Raw genomic sequence first — 14,385 nt, 5'->3', positions numbered from 1 at the left:
AGAATCCAATCTCTCTTGAGCACGCTTAATGCTCTGCAATAGCTTCGATTCATTTGCAGACTGGAGGTCAATGGGACTGGTAATGTCATCTGGTTTGTCTTGACTACTAGTTACCTTTGGAGTCTCCATCTAAGTGCTCTGTGCCGCTTCTTCTTTCTCTTTGGCTCTTTTCTTGTTTTCTTCTACCTTCTTTTTCTCCTCTTCTTTCCGCTTCTCTTCATCTTCATCCTTCTTCTTCTTCTCCTCTTCCTCCTTCTTTTTCTCCTCTTCCTTTTTCTTCTCCTCTTCCTTTCTCTTCTCCTCTTCCTTTCTTTTCTCCTCTTCCTTTTCCGCTTCCTTCTTCTTCTTCTTCTCATCTTCTTATTTCTTATTCTCCTCTTCCTTTCTCTTTTCTTCCTCTTTCTTTTTCTTCTCATCCTCTTTCTTTTTCTTCTCTTCCTCTTTCTTTTTCTTCTCATCCTCTTTCTTTTTCTTCTCTTCCTCTTTCTCCTTTTCTTGTTCTGCTTGTTTTATCTTTTTTATCTCCTGCTTCTTCTTCTCTTCCTTTGCCTGTTTTCTCTTGTCTTCCTTCCATTTGTCCTAACCTTCAGTTTCTGCTAGTGCATCCAGAGTAACATTGTCACCGTTTAAGGCATCAACATCAATTGGTTCCATTTGGGTGGTGACCGATTCTCCTTCACTGTTGTATACTTCATCCGGTTGAGTGATTTCTGGTTCTTGCTCAGCCTTTTCATTGGCTTCAGCTACTTGATGCAATCTTAATGCTGATTGAGCAAGGGAGTGGGTATCTTTGACCACTTTTGAAAATTTTCCTTCCAGCCACTGGAGTCTTCTTCTTCTCATGAAGAAGAGGCCCTTGTATCTCTCCACTACTTCATACAATTCTAATCTGGGTACATTAGTGAAGTAATGTGAAAATACTTCTTCTCTTATTTCCTGTTCTTTCTTTATGGCAATGCACCATTTGTTATCTAAAGAATTATATAAAGAATCAGGTGTCTCAGACTTAATTTCTAAAGGCCACCGGTCATTAATACATAAATAATTGATAACTTCCTATTCAACTTCTTCCTTTTCAACATCATTAAAATCATCAAAACATTCTTTCAAATCACCAAGTACTTTTCTTCTAATATTCTTAATTTTTCTTTGACAATGTGTCGAAGGTTTGTAAGAAGAAATGTCAATATTTACCGGTGCTGATGTTGCCGGTTCATTCTTTGTCTTTTTCCTTGTTTACCTAGTCTTCTTAGGCTGTTCTTCAGAGACAGTGTCCTCTGAGTCTGGAGTATTGTTCTTTGTCTTCCACTTTCTCTCGAAGACTTTGGCAAGTGCCGCTTCTGATTTCTTCTTTACTGGTGACCGCTTGGTCACTTTGGAACTTGTTGGAGTAACCGATGCCAATACTAAAGGCACTGCCTTTCCCTTCTTTACTGAGGGTTATTTAACCAGTGTAACCCTTTCTAGATAGGTGCTAGTTCTCTTTGCCTTTGGATCAAGTGGCGAGGCAAGTAGGGTAGAGGCATACCCATCCAACATATCATTCATTACCTCATATCCCATTGGTTCCACTTCTTCCTATCTAGGCTCAACCGCCTCTATTATGCACACGTCAACTTTGATGGTGAAGCATATGTCCTCCTCATACTTTTTGACTATATCACTGGATATTCTTACCCTTTGGTTCATTTTGCATCTGAACTCATCAAAGTATTTGTTCAGTACTTTCGGATAGTCGGTTCCAACCGCTTGTAAGATTTTTTTGATTTTCTTTGTCACCGGTTGGTCAGCAGACCACTGAATATCACCTACTCCTGGAAAGTAGCCTTGGAAGTAAAAGAACAACCCAACCAGTAGTTGTCCAAACTTAAATCTTAGTGCATTGTCCTATTTGATCGACTTGAGATTCAATAGAAGTTGTCTTTGCATACAGGTGCACAGATCAAACGATGCATCTTCCTTGATCAACCTATAGGCGGCATTTACCGCTATACTAGAGACAGAGTTGATTCTGCTGACATAGAACATCTGGTATCCTATCACCATACATGCATATTTGACAAGATTGTCCTTGATTGAATTGACAGTCATTCCCCGTGAATCACTTATAGAACTAGTGAGCTTAGTCATTTCTGTCTTGCTAAACTTTCTTAGGGCTGACACTTCACCGACGTTGCAGAAACTGGTGATGGCATGAATCGCTTTTGGTGTGATATCATGCATCTGCTCTAAGTACATCTTATCACCATGTACTCAGCTCAGAATAATGCAAATGTGATCATCCGAAAATTCTTCAAGAAAATAGATTGCGTTGTGAAGTTTCTTCTTTTCCAGAATGCTGAATTCCAGTTTAATCTTCTTATCCTTCACACAGAACAAACTCAACTAGGAATGGATCATCAAGGATCCTAGGTCTTCAATCTTGTAGTCAATGAAATCTGAAATGCCTTCTTCTACTATAACACCAACAAGAATTTAAGATAGGGCATTGTATTTTTCCTTCCGTTGAATGAAGTCTAGAGAATCAACGGATGCACTAGAGCTAGCATGTGATGCGGAAGCTATGATAAACAAAGAATTATGAAAAATACCTTCGTAGATCAAAATTTAGGGCTTTGCAATTTGAACTTTGCTACACACTCCTTCGGTTGCTGAAATACCACTTTGCGTTCTACACTTCTCCAATAGATGTTTTCTTCAGATTCTTCTTCAGAATTTTGATAAATTCTTTGAATCGCAATGTAAATCGCTTTTCTTTGCTCTGCACTTGAAAACTTCTTTGCTCGAAAAATGATAGCGAGAAATGATTTCAAAATTCCTTTTAAATAGATTCTCCACCTACCATAATAAATGATCCACTATTAGGGCGTAAACCCTAATCTACCTTATACCGTTTCCGGTCTTCTACCAATCTGACAGGTGTCTCATACCAGTTAAGGTCTTTTATCGGTGTCAACTGGGGGTTCGAGATATTTCACTGTTTGCTCCCCCTAAGCTTTCTGATGCTTAGTTTGCCAGTTCAACAACTTCCACACTGGGTGCAGAAACCAGCTCTTCTTGAATCACTTCTTTTGGCTTCTACTTTGAGGTTTTCTTCATATCTGCATGAATAATTTCAACATCGATCTTTCCTTCCGGAGTGACTAGTATATCATCCGATATACTCTTTCTACTTCTACAAAATCTTGCTGAATGACCCGGTTTGTTGCAATGATAGCAAACCATTCCAGGTGCTCTCCAAGGTCTATTATTCATGTTTCCATTCTTCCTTCTGCATGTTGCAACAGTGTGACCATGATCATGACAAATCACATAGATTGCTCTCCATTCAGTTGCTGCTTGATAGCCACCGCTACCTGACTGATGACTATAGGTATTAAACCAGTTTGGGTTCTGGTTCCCAGAGGGTTCAGTAAAAACTCCTCAATTCCTTTGAGGATACCTTCCGGTATTGTGCATGACAGACTTGCATTCAAATGCTCTATGCCCAAAATTGTTGTATGCATAACAATTACCATTGAATCTATTGGATCTAGGCTTATCATTTAGAAAATAAGGAAAATTATTGTAAGCCTTACTTCTACATACATTAGCAGTGTGTCCTTCCTTGAGACAGTTAAAGCAAACAGGTTTGAACTTTTGCTTCCCTTTATCCTTTGATGCCGGTTGTTTCTTTGATGCTTCATCTTTTGTTCCAGAGGTCTCACCTTCCTCATAATCAAAGAAACCAAGTCCATTGGTATTCTTTACCGATTTAGCTGATTCTAGCTTCTGCTCTCGCTTGACAGTGCTCTTATTGAATTTGGCAAGTATTTCCTTTGACTCAGTGAGTTCTTTGGAAATAGCAGCATTGGATTCCTTCAAGGTTGCATTCTTAGAAATAGCCATGTTTAGTTCACCTTTTACTTCTTCTTTTTCCATTTTCTTTCATGAAGACGAGCAGTAAGTGCACTGATCTCTTGCTTCAGCTTGGAGATCTCATAATCTTTATCTTTTACCAGATCTTTAGCTTTTCTCCGGTTTTCAAGCTCTTGACACATTCAGATAGTCAGTCCTTCCAACTCCTTTCTCAGGTTGGAATTGGATTCATTCAGATTTTCTACTTCTTAAATTAGGGCTTCCATGTTCGCTTCATCAGAAGAACTATTTTCAGTTAGCTCCATTAGTTTTTCAGCATGCTCTCTTCTTTTTGCCTGAGAGGCCTTATATTTGACCATAAGTTCATCATAGGCTTGCTCAGACTGAGTGAGCCGATGAGTAAGTTCCCTCACAGTGTATTCCCCCATATCTCTTTCCAAGTGGTTAGACTTATAGAAAGGTTGGCTTTGATACCAATTGATGAATACTAAGAGGGCGGGGGGGTGGGGGGGGTGGCGGGTGAATTAGTATACCAAAAATTACTGTAGTTAAACACTTTAATAGTCTAGTAGTAAACTGGTAAAATAGTTTAGTAAGCAAACCGGTTAACACACATGCAAACCAAATAGAAAATAATGCATTCACGCACAGAAGCACAATCACCATAACACAAGAGATTTTGACATGGAAACCCAAATGGGAAAAACCACGGTGAGATGAAACTCACAAGTAACTATCTGCAGAATAGTAACCAGACCGGTTAAGGTCATACAATGTTCTTTACCAGAATAGATCCTGTTAGGAATCTCAATCTCTGTTAGGAGATAAGTTCGATTAAAGACTACCTTGTGAGAGGATTTTAGATCCACAGACGTGAACCACCTTGTTAGAGGATTTACAAAGGCTTTTCTGGGCCTACCCGGTTAAGGGTTTCAAACTTGTCAAAGATGTGAGTAATCAACAAGTGAATGATCTAGCAAATAGCATAGTCTGCTTGATTAGATCCATTCTAGCTCATAGCTAACACATTTCAGCATTACTTCAGTCTTCAGTAACTCCACACTCTGTTACAGCTCACAGACTTGATCTTCTTAGTTAAGATTGCACATTCAAGAACTTTTTACAACCACTACAAAACCTAACAGCTATATCCATACATATTGAAAACCCTAGACATGATGTCCTTAAAAGGAATCTGATTTCATGTCGGTCCAATAGGATTACATTGCAAGTTCCTAGGTTCATTGTATCTAGACACATTTGATAACACGACACAAAATCACCGTCAAAGTGTTGGTGGATGATAACTCATCACAAAAATATGCCGATTGGTAACTCATCACAGAGTATTACCGGTTTGTCCAACTTTTCGGTTACCGGTTGGTAACTCTGCATAATACCGGTTTGGACAAACTTTCGGTTGACAAAACTTGAAGACTGGGAAAAAGATAACTGCCGCTTCTGGCTCCTTTGCTCCACTCTGCTTGAGATCCTTAGACTACTTGATCTCTCTATGCCGCTTGGGTCTTTATACCGCTTGAGATCGGTAAACATTTTCTGCATAACATTGATAGTCTAAAGACTAAAACATGATACTGGTTTGGAACAATTACTGGTTGAGCATAACTCATACATTCACAAAGTGATCTCATAGAAAGTGTGTGACCATCAATGACAATCACAACATAATCATAAAAAATGCCAACACATGTGAATATCCAAAAAAACTCCCCAAAAATGGTCCAAACTATGTGTGGGCATTTAATACCTTGAAAATTGGGGTAGATATCATGGATAAAACTTATACTGATACTAGATCCAATCAATCCTATGATATGATCATTCGTATTTCCCTAAACTAGTTGCTTCCATTTTGTCTTTGCCTTAGCTATTAATTTTAAAAATTAGGTAAGAGATTAATCCATCTACAAATGTGAGACGATTTCTTTTTCTCATAACTCATAATTATTCTTAGTCAATGCAATAGCAGAAGGATGTATTGCATGAGCCATTGTGACATCCATGTGGCACACTTCTCACATCATAATAGAGATCAACAAAATAATAGTGTAAAACCAAGATTCAAACATGAATGGACAAAATTTGACATCAAATAATAAAATATCTAAAAAACACCTTGTCCACTATAAAGTTGACAAAAAAAGATTTTTGTTGATATCTTGTTTACTGAATTTTGCCTCCGTTTGCCCAAAGTTATGAAAAACCCCCAAAAAAACTTGCCCTTGATGGTATAAAGGGAGCCAAAAAGAACCTGAGTTGCATGAGTTTGGAATTTTTTTTTTAGTGCGAGGCACTTTGGTATCTAGTTTGCCGATAGGCAATTCCCTGTGGGGTTGCACCCCCACCGAAATTGTCTCATGCCATTAAAATATGGTTGTTTTCCGGCTGTGGGGAAACTTCGTCCGAACAAGTTTCATTTTTAGTTTGGTGCTTCCCAGAAAGGTTTATTAAAGATAACATATTACTTTGGGGCTTTCCAAAAAGGCTCGCGGTGAGTAGTTGGCAAAGGCACCGATCATGTAGATGGATATTGTTACTCCTTCCCACGTGTTTGCTGCGTTCCATGTGTTTATATCTTGTTCTCCAACAACTCTACTAGCTAACAATTGTCGTGCATATGGTTCAACATCACCAGAAATTAGGGTTAATATTATTGTCAAAAGTGACAAAATTAAGACAGGAGAAAAAACAAAAAAATAATATCAAGCTTTTCCAGGTTTGTTTTTAGTTTATCTGGCTGTTGTTTCTGAAACATTTTATGATTGGAATTATAGGGAATTGTTTTTCAAGTTTGTAATGCATCCTTCACAGGCAAAGAGATTTGATAATCTGTGCATTACAGACAAAATCAAATATGACATGGCACGGGGAAAAACAAGAAAACCATGCTATTTCAGGTATTAGATCCCTCTGCATGGTCTTATCTTTTATTTATTTGGGTTGGAACTATTAACTTTTTGTTGATTCATTCATTAAGATTAAGCAAGAGATTTCTCACCCACAAATGTGTTAATAACTTGTTTTAAACATAACCCATCGTATGCTTCTTATCTGAAATGAAATTTAATTATCTCATCGTTTATACTGGAATGATATTTCGTAAGACTTAATAATATATTTTTTTATATATCCTTTAAATGGTTTATTTTAGAAATTCATTCATTTCACATTGGTAACACATTCTCTATCAAATTTAATGGTTTCTATGTTTCTTTTCATGTTAGAAATATATTCATATATTATTCATATTATTCTCACATTCTATGCCTGTGGTTTACAAAATCTCCACTTAATCTCAATTTCCTGATCAATTGCAATTTTTGAATTTCCCTGTTCCTGTCTGGATTTTAATAGACAACTCTTCTAATTAAAAAACATAGTTTCAATTGCAAATTTTTGTATTTCCCTGTTCCTTTCTGGATTTAAAAAAAAAAAACTGTTTCCCTGGTAGCTTGTATATTTTAATTTTTTCTATGTTGATTTTGCTCTGATTTTGACACTATTGATATAATGCTTTCAGAAACTGACCAAAGAAACAAAAAAATTGAACTTAAAAAAAATAACTACCTATTTTTGAATGATTAAGAGATTCGATTCCTTAATGGCTGTGTACTATTAAAAATACAGGTAAAGGGCATGATTTTGTTCAATGATACGAATATGTTGATATATTCATATCACATGTGCCCGTCATTTACAAAATCTGTATCTCAATTTTCTGATGAATTGCAATTTTGTATTTCTCGGTTCTTTTTAAAAGACCTTTTTAGAAAAAAATTGATAGTTATCTAGGTCAAAAATCTGATTTCTTCGGCTTGTCTATTTTCTATTTTTCTATTTTTTTTGATTGGTTTTCTTGGATCCTAAACCTTAGGCAAATCTATACCTAATAAAGCATGTGCAATAGAAAAGGGAGGATTTGAACAAGTATACATCAATGGGGACTGTGGAACATCTAGTAAAGGGCTTGTGCACCCAAAATTCCTAGGAATGCAATTATAGCAAGATCTCCTTATATGTTGTATATGCTTTGTTACTGATACAAATGTGAATTTGCAGCATTGAAAGTAGAATTCAGAGTAATTCCAAGTAGACCAAATAGCTAATGCGATTTGCTCCAGTCAAGATACTATGAAATTGGTGGTCCAAGCAAATTAGGGTTTAGAAAAGTAAACAAAACAAAATTAAAAACATATTTTAACTTTCTGAAACTATTCCAATTTGGTTTACATCCATTAATAGTAAATGCCATAATTATGTTGTTCACATTAAAAACAGGTAACCCATGTCCCAATGCGGCTGCTCAGAATTTTTGCCACAAAATATTTTATTTGATTGTTGCATTGAAATGTGTGGCAACTTGGCCTCGTCCTCATTTCAAATACATATTGGGTGAGATTTATCCAAACCCATTTTAAATACATATTTGGTGAGATTTATCCAAACTCTTGAATTTTAAAATTATGTTTCATATAAAATTTTTACCCATGTCAGAAATCCATGCAAAACAGACACTTACAACCATGATTCAAGATTGTGTTCTTTTTTAATTCTTGTATTTCTATGCATATCATCTTTAAACCAGCTTAAGGTTAGCCTAATGAGATAATGGTGAGCGCATAGTATTAAATATCCCGTGCCTCATAATTATGAACATAATTAATATTATAAAAAAAAAGTTACATATAAACTAAATTATGTAGTTGTATATTTCATAGCTAAATTATTTTTTATGTCTCCAATATTATATTGTTAAATTAGCGGTTCAATATATAGATTTTGTTTTTGTTTTATAAAATTTTAATAGATTGGATATTGATTCGGTGGAGATCAAAGACATCTTTCCCCATCGGATGATATGATAAGAATTAGGGAGATAAAATATTGCAAAGTCTTTTTTTAATTATTTATAAAACAAATACATAAAATTATATAGTAGTCATATTCTTTTCTAATTGGACTTTTTATTTAAAAAAATGCATGATTTAGCATAATCAAATTAAAATATTTAGAATTAAAAACAGTAAATAAATAAAAAATAATCATATCCAGTAAATTAGAGTTCGATGCAGTTAAATATTTTCTTGGTAGCCGCCACTAGCAGTTCCCTATTGCCATGGTAGGGCCCCTCCATCGAATTTGTATCGGCATTACCCAGGTGCAAGCGCTAGTAAATAATGTGCAAGATCTGATATAGAATGCCTAGCCACATACACCATACCAAGATTCGGCCTAACCACAGGCAAAGGAATTATGTTGTAATTAAGGGTGACAATGTCCAGTGTATGGGTTAACAGATAATAATACACTGGTTTGAATAATCGACCAATGATATCACAGGAATAAAGCACAATACCGTTCAAGCTGCGTTGATTAACTGTAATTTACAGTTCACACAAGCCAATAGGAAATGTTGGATAAATGAAGTTTTATCAAATGAGGTTTGCTGTTAATGCTCACCAAAACAATAAGATGCCACTTCAGAAATATGCCCAACCAATGAGCCTGTCCTCAACAAGAAATGCGGGCCTAATAAGACCGACAGAGATATCAACGCGAGCCAAATCAATGATCAGACTTAACACATACGCTTGCAAAAAAAGGTTATTCCTTAATTACTTATTTTATATACTATACATTCTTTGACTTTTCAACTCAACCATAAGTAGAGAATGCCACTAGCCATACATGATACCATTTAGCTACCACAATCCCTACATTAGAGCAAATTCACACACTCGAACTTATTAAACATTATGATCCACGACTCATTTAAAACATATAGTCTCTCTCTAAACTATACTAATTAACCAACACATAATCTATTCCATTTGAATAACAACTCATTACAAATTCATTAGCTACATGAATTCAATTCAATACAAACTTAAGATATGATAGGATATGCTCTCATTCAACATTCAATTAGAGATATAATCTTAGTCCACATCAACTAACACAATCTAATTCTTTTCCTTTAAGATAATCATCCATTCAACCGTCTACTTCCATGTACTAGTGATATTCATTAATAAGAATAAAAATTCTTCCTTTAAGAATATTCATAGAACACATTCATGCGAAACATCCATTTACAACCTAAGCATTACAAGGTTTCAATCCATCATTAGATCACAAAATATGATGTACAACACAACAAGCCGAATCTTTTCAATCACAAATCATAAACATGTCCTAAGACATCTTCTACCAATATACATACATACCATCAACTTACCAAGGGCATAGCTTTTCTCCTACTTAATGCATTAACCAACAACATCATTTCTAAGCTAACACCATTATCAATACATTTGCGTAATTTATTTTTAACACGACTCATCGTGAATACCAATTGCATCATCAAATTCCATTCCATAACACATATCTACATCTCATACATCTATTTCATTTAACTATAAATGCATAATAATACAACTCAATGTTTTATCATTAACATCTTATGCTACATCTTGTGCTAACACTGTTATTAGAACAACGATCTTTTCCATGAGAAGGGTTCTCTTATTACATGATTTTATTTACAACCATTACAAGATAATTTCGTTACATACACCATGACATCATTTACATTCTTGCTGAAATAATCATCCATAGACTATATTGGAGAAGTGTCCACATCAACTCAAGATGAATCTAAAGATAGACTTATCCCAATGGCTATAAAGCACCAACCACTTGAGCATGTGGAACCAAAGGAACCACCCCCCATGCTAGGAGATGACACAAGGTCACAACACACACTCTACATCTAGGCTGACACTTAAAATCAAAGAGAATAATGATACAAGGAGTCTCAAGCAAGAACCAATTACAAGCAGACACAAGTAGAAAATCTTGGAGGCGTGCAAAACAACAAGGCATCTATAAAACTCAAGTAGGGACACATGTAGGAGCAGAGTGTCATCACATGTGAACCTCCCCATAATACTGCCAACACACCTCTTCAAGGCATAACATAACCTCAATAGACATGTGGAGCCATCTCTACCCATGAGAGAATCAAGGGAGATTTGACTTACCACTATAGTGATCTTCCCAAGCTTATCCTAAAACATCCTCCCTAAGATCGAGACATGGGGCTCAATTAATGATCTTGTTTAGGTTTATCCTAATTACCCAACCCATCTAATTCATTATCAATGTTATCACTTGTTTAACAATAGGAAAACTTCCAATGTGCCTTGGCGATCTAGATGAGAGGCTTATCAACTCACCGCCTATCTCTCATGATCCCGATCATCACATGGAATCCCACTCCCCCTAACATGTTCCCAAAATAACATTAAAAATAACAAGAGGCTCTAAATCATATGCAAATCTGAAACCATAATTATCATTATACAGCCATAAACATACACATAAACATGAACATCCAAATAGTTATAATAGCAAGTAGAACAACCTTGAGCCTCTTATAAAAAATAAACATCAAAGACATAATAAGGCAACCAAATCTATCTCAACATGAAATCAAAGATAGCGACAAGGCACATCAACATGTTGGTTCAAAAACAATAAAGAAATCCTCACAATCATGGCTCATCAACATGAAGGGAGAAATCTCAAGAACTCATAGGTAAGGCATATCAACTTACCAAGATGCAAAAATCACATAAAATTATCAAATTAGATCAATGCCAATACTGGAAAACATCTACAGACCTTCCTAAAAGCCTATGGTACAAAGTCAACCTGAGAAAATACCACATGGACTGACAAACTTGACAAACAACCAAAATATGCAGTTTGGTGCATACATCCTATTCTATGGTGTGTATGTACAATCTTGTGGCACATATGTACAATCATGTGGTGCATATGTACAATCTTCTGGCACATATGTAACATAAGAAAAAATTGACGAAAACAACTAAAGTTACAAATCAAAATTAAAAATTGCACAAGTAGGGAAAAATTCTAAAACCAACTACACTGAAGACGCCCAAAAAATACTTTCAAAAAGGTGAAAAACGAATTGAAATAAGATAAAGTAAAATAGAAGATCTCTCCAAAATACATTGCATAGTCATAGAGTCAAAACTACTTCCATAACTCACAAGAAGACCAATACCACTCAAATGGCTTACACAAAACTTTCACAGAAGCTAATAAACTCTTAAGCAAGACTCAAAAAAGTTTATACAATAAGCAATACACATAAAAACCATAGAGAGGAGAGGTCCTGTGAGTTTCCCTTATGACATTGCCAAACCCAGATACTCACAGAGAGCTCAACCTCACCCAATCTGAACAATGAAACAACAAGCAATAGAGAAATAATCTTTAATCAAAACAAATCACATCCCATGAGGACTTGCAGATTAAACACTCAAAGCATCATTAATATACAATCTATGCATTCATGGAAAAGGCCAATCACAGAGACAAATATCAAAATCCCAAACTATATAAAATGCAGCATAATACAAAGTCTTTTCCCCAAATATTTCTTTGATAACTATATTCACTATATGGGAAGAGAATATTTCAACCCAAGATCCCAGAAATCATGTGCAGACATGGAGCATACAAATACTGAACCAAAAACTAAAATACAAGGAAAAAGAGCTCCAACCTACAACTTGAGTGATGGAAGAAAGCTGAAGAAGATCCCACACACACTCCAACAAGCTCCAGAACCAAAATCCCCAAATTCCAAAAGCGAAGAATCCAAAATTACAAAGGAAGCCAAGAGAAGTAACCTGTAAACCATCACAAACTTGAAAATAAAAATCCATGAAAAACCAAAACCCTAGCAACACACACGACCAATCAAATTATTCCATTTTGGAATATATTTCACCTACTCGTCTTAGATTATAATTTTAATTCTTCATTTCAAATTCAACCAATGGGAATAAGTGGTAGGTGGGATTAATATAAAACATATCGACAATATACAGGTGGCATATAATAATATTATGATAAGCTAATGTATTTATACACCCAAAGCAAATAATAATCAACTTTATTAAATAAATATACCATAGGCTAGAAACATTTAATTTAAATAATAAAAAGGGAAATTAATAAATAAATAGATCAAAGCTCAATAAACAATTGAATGACAAAATAAAATATCAAAAACTTGGATAATCAAATTAAGCTATCAACAATTAAATAAACATAAATAAATAAATAGATCAAAGCTCCATAAACAATTGAATGACAAAATAAAATATCAAAAACTTGGATAAATAAATTAAGCTATCAACAATTAAATAAACATAAATAAATAAACCACAAATATAAATTAAATAATAAATATTAAATAAATAATAAATCAACATTAAATAAATAAACATTAAATATCAAATAATTAAATACTCAAAAGGCCAATAATTTGATAAATTAAATTAAACATTAAATAATCAAATAATAAAAAATAAGCATTATTAACTATTTAATCTCTCATCGATAATCAAATAATTAGTCTCAACATTAATAATCACATCATTGCACACAAATAAATAAATCAATAAACATACTCACATCACCAACAAAACCAAGCTTACTAACTGCCATGATGAATTATGCTAAGACGCTGAGGACTCATAGTGAATGACTTAGACCTCGAGTATGTGAGGGGAACTTGTGCCAACTTCGAACTACATGCCATTAGGATTTAAAGACACACTCAGACTTGTGGAGCCAGGTGGAGTCGGTGTCTGGTACTTGCAAATCTTGCATCCACAAAGCAACGATACAACATATACATATACATAACAAGAGACAAGTGATAGAGAATCGCAACGGCACATCACTATCATGAAGACAATCATACAACATTCAAACACACCATAAGATCAATTTATCATAGGTAACCATGAAATAGGGTCAGTACATCTAAAACATTATCAAGTGCATGATCATTATAATCCATCAATATAGTGAGGCATGTAAAATCCATCAAGCACAAAAATACATATATGATCCATTAGGCACATGATCAATAATGAAAATGTCATCATCTATATAAACCATCAAAATAGCATGTCCAAATAATGCCTAGCATCATAAAGAGCATCTAAAACACAATAGAGTCATAGTGGTAATCTTAAACATCAAATGGAAATCTAGATAAGTCTAATATGAACGACACGAAGGACAGGTCGAGGAGGGGCACTACATCAGAGTTAGTTGATATTTTTTAGATTTAATATATTACTTAAGGTGTGATCATACTTAGAATACATTTTTAGACTTAATAATGTTAAACACTCAAAGTTGACTAACATTTTCTACACTTAATATATTGCTTAATATATATGATTTACAGGTAAACATGCCCTTGCTTGTTGGAAAAAATGGTAAAATGGTATTAATGACATCGATCAAAGATATACGTGATCACAAGATGAAATCTAGGCACACAAAAAAAATGGTATTACTGACATCGATCACAGATATAAGTGATCAAAAGATGAAATCTAGGCACACAATGAATATAGGTCACAATAGAACCGTGTACGATAGACCTAT

Source organism: Cryptomeria japonica, chromosome 3, assembly GCF_030272615.1.
Source record: "Cryptomeria japonica chromosome 3, Sugi_1.0, whole genome shotgun sequence".
In the NCBI taxonomy this organism is placed as follows: domain Eukaryota; kingdom Viridiplantae; phylum Streptophyta; class Pinopsida; order Cupressales; family Cupressaceae; genus Cryptomeria; species Cryptomeria japonica.
This window is presented reverse-complemented; position numbering follows the sequence as displayed.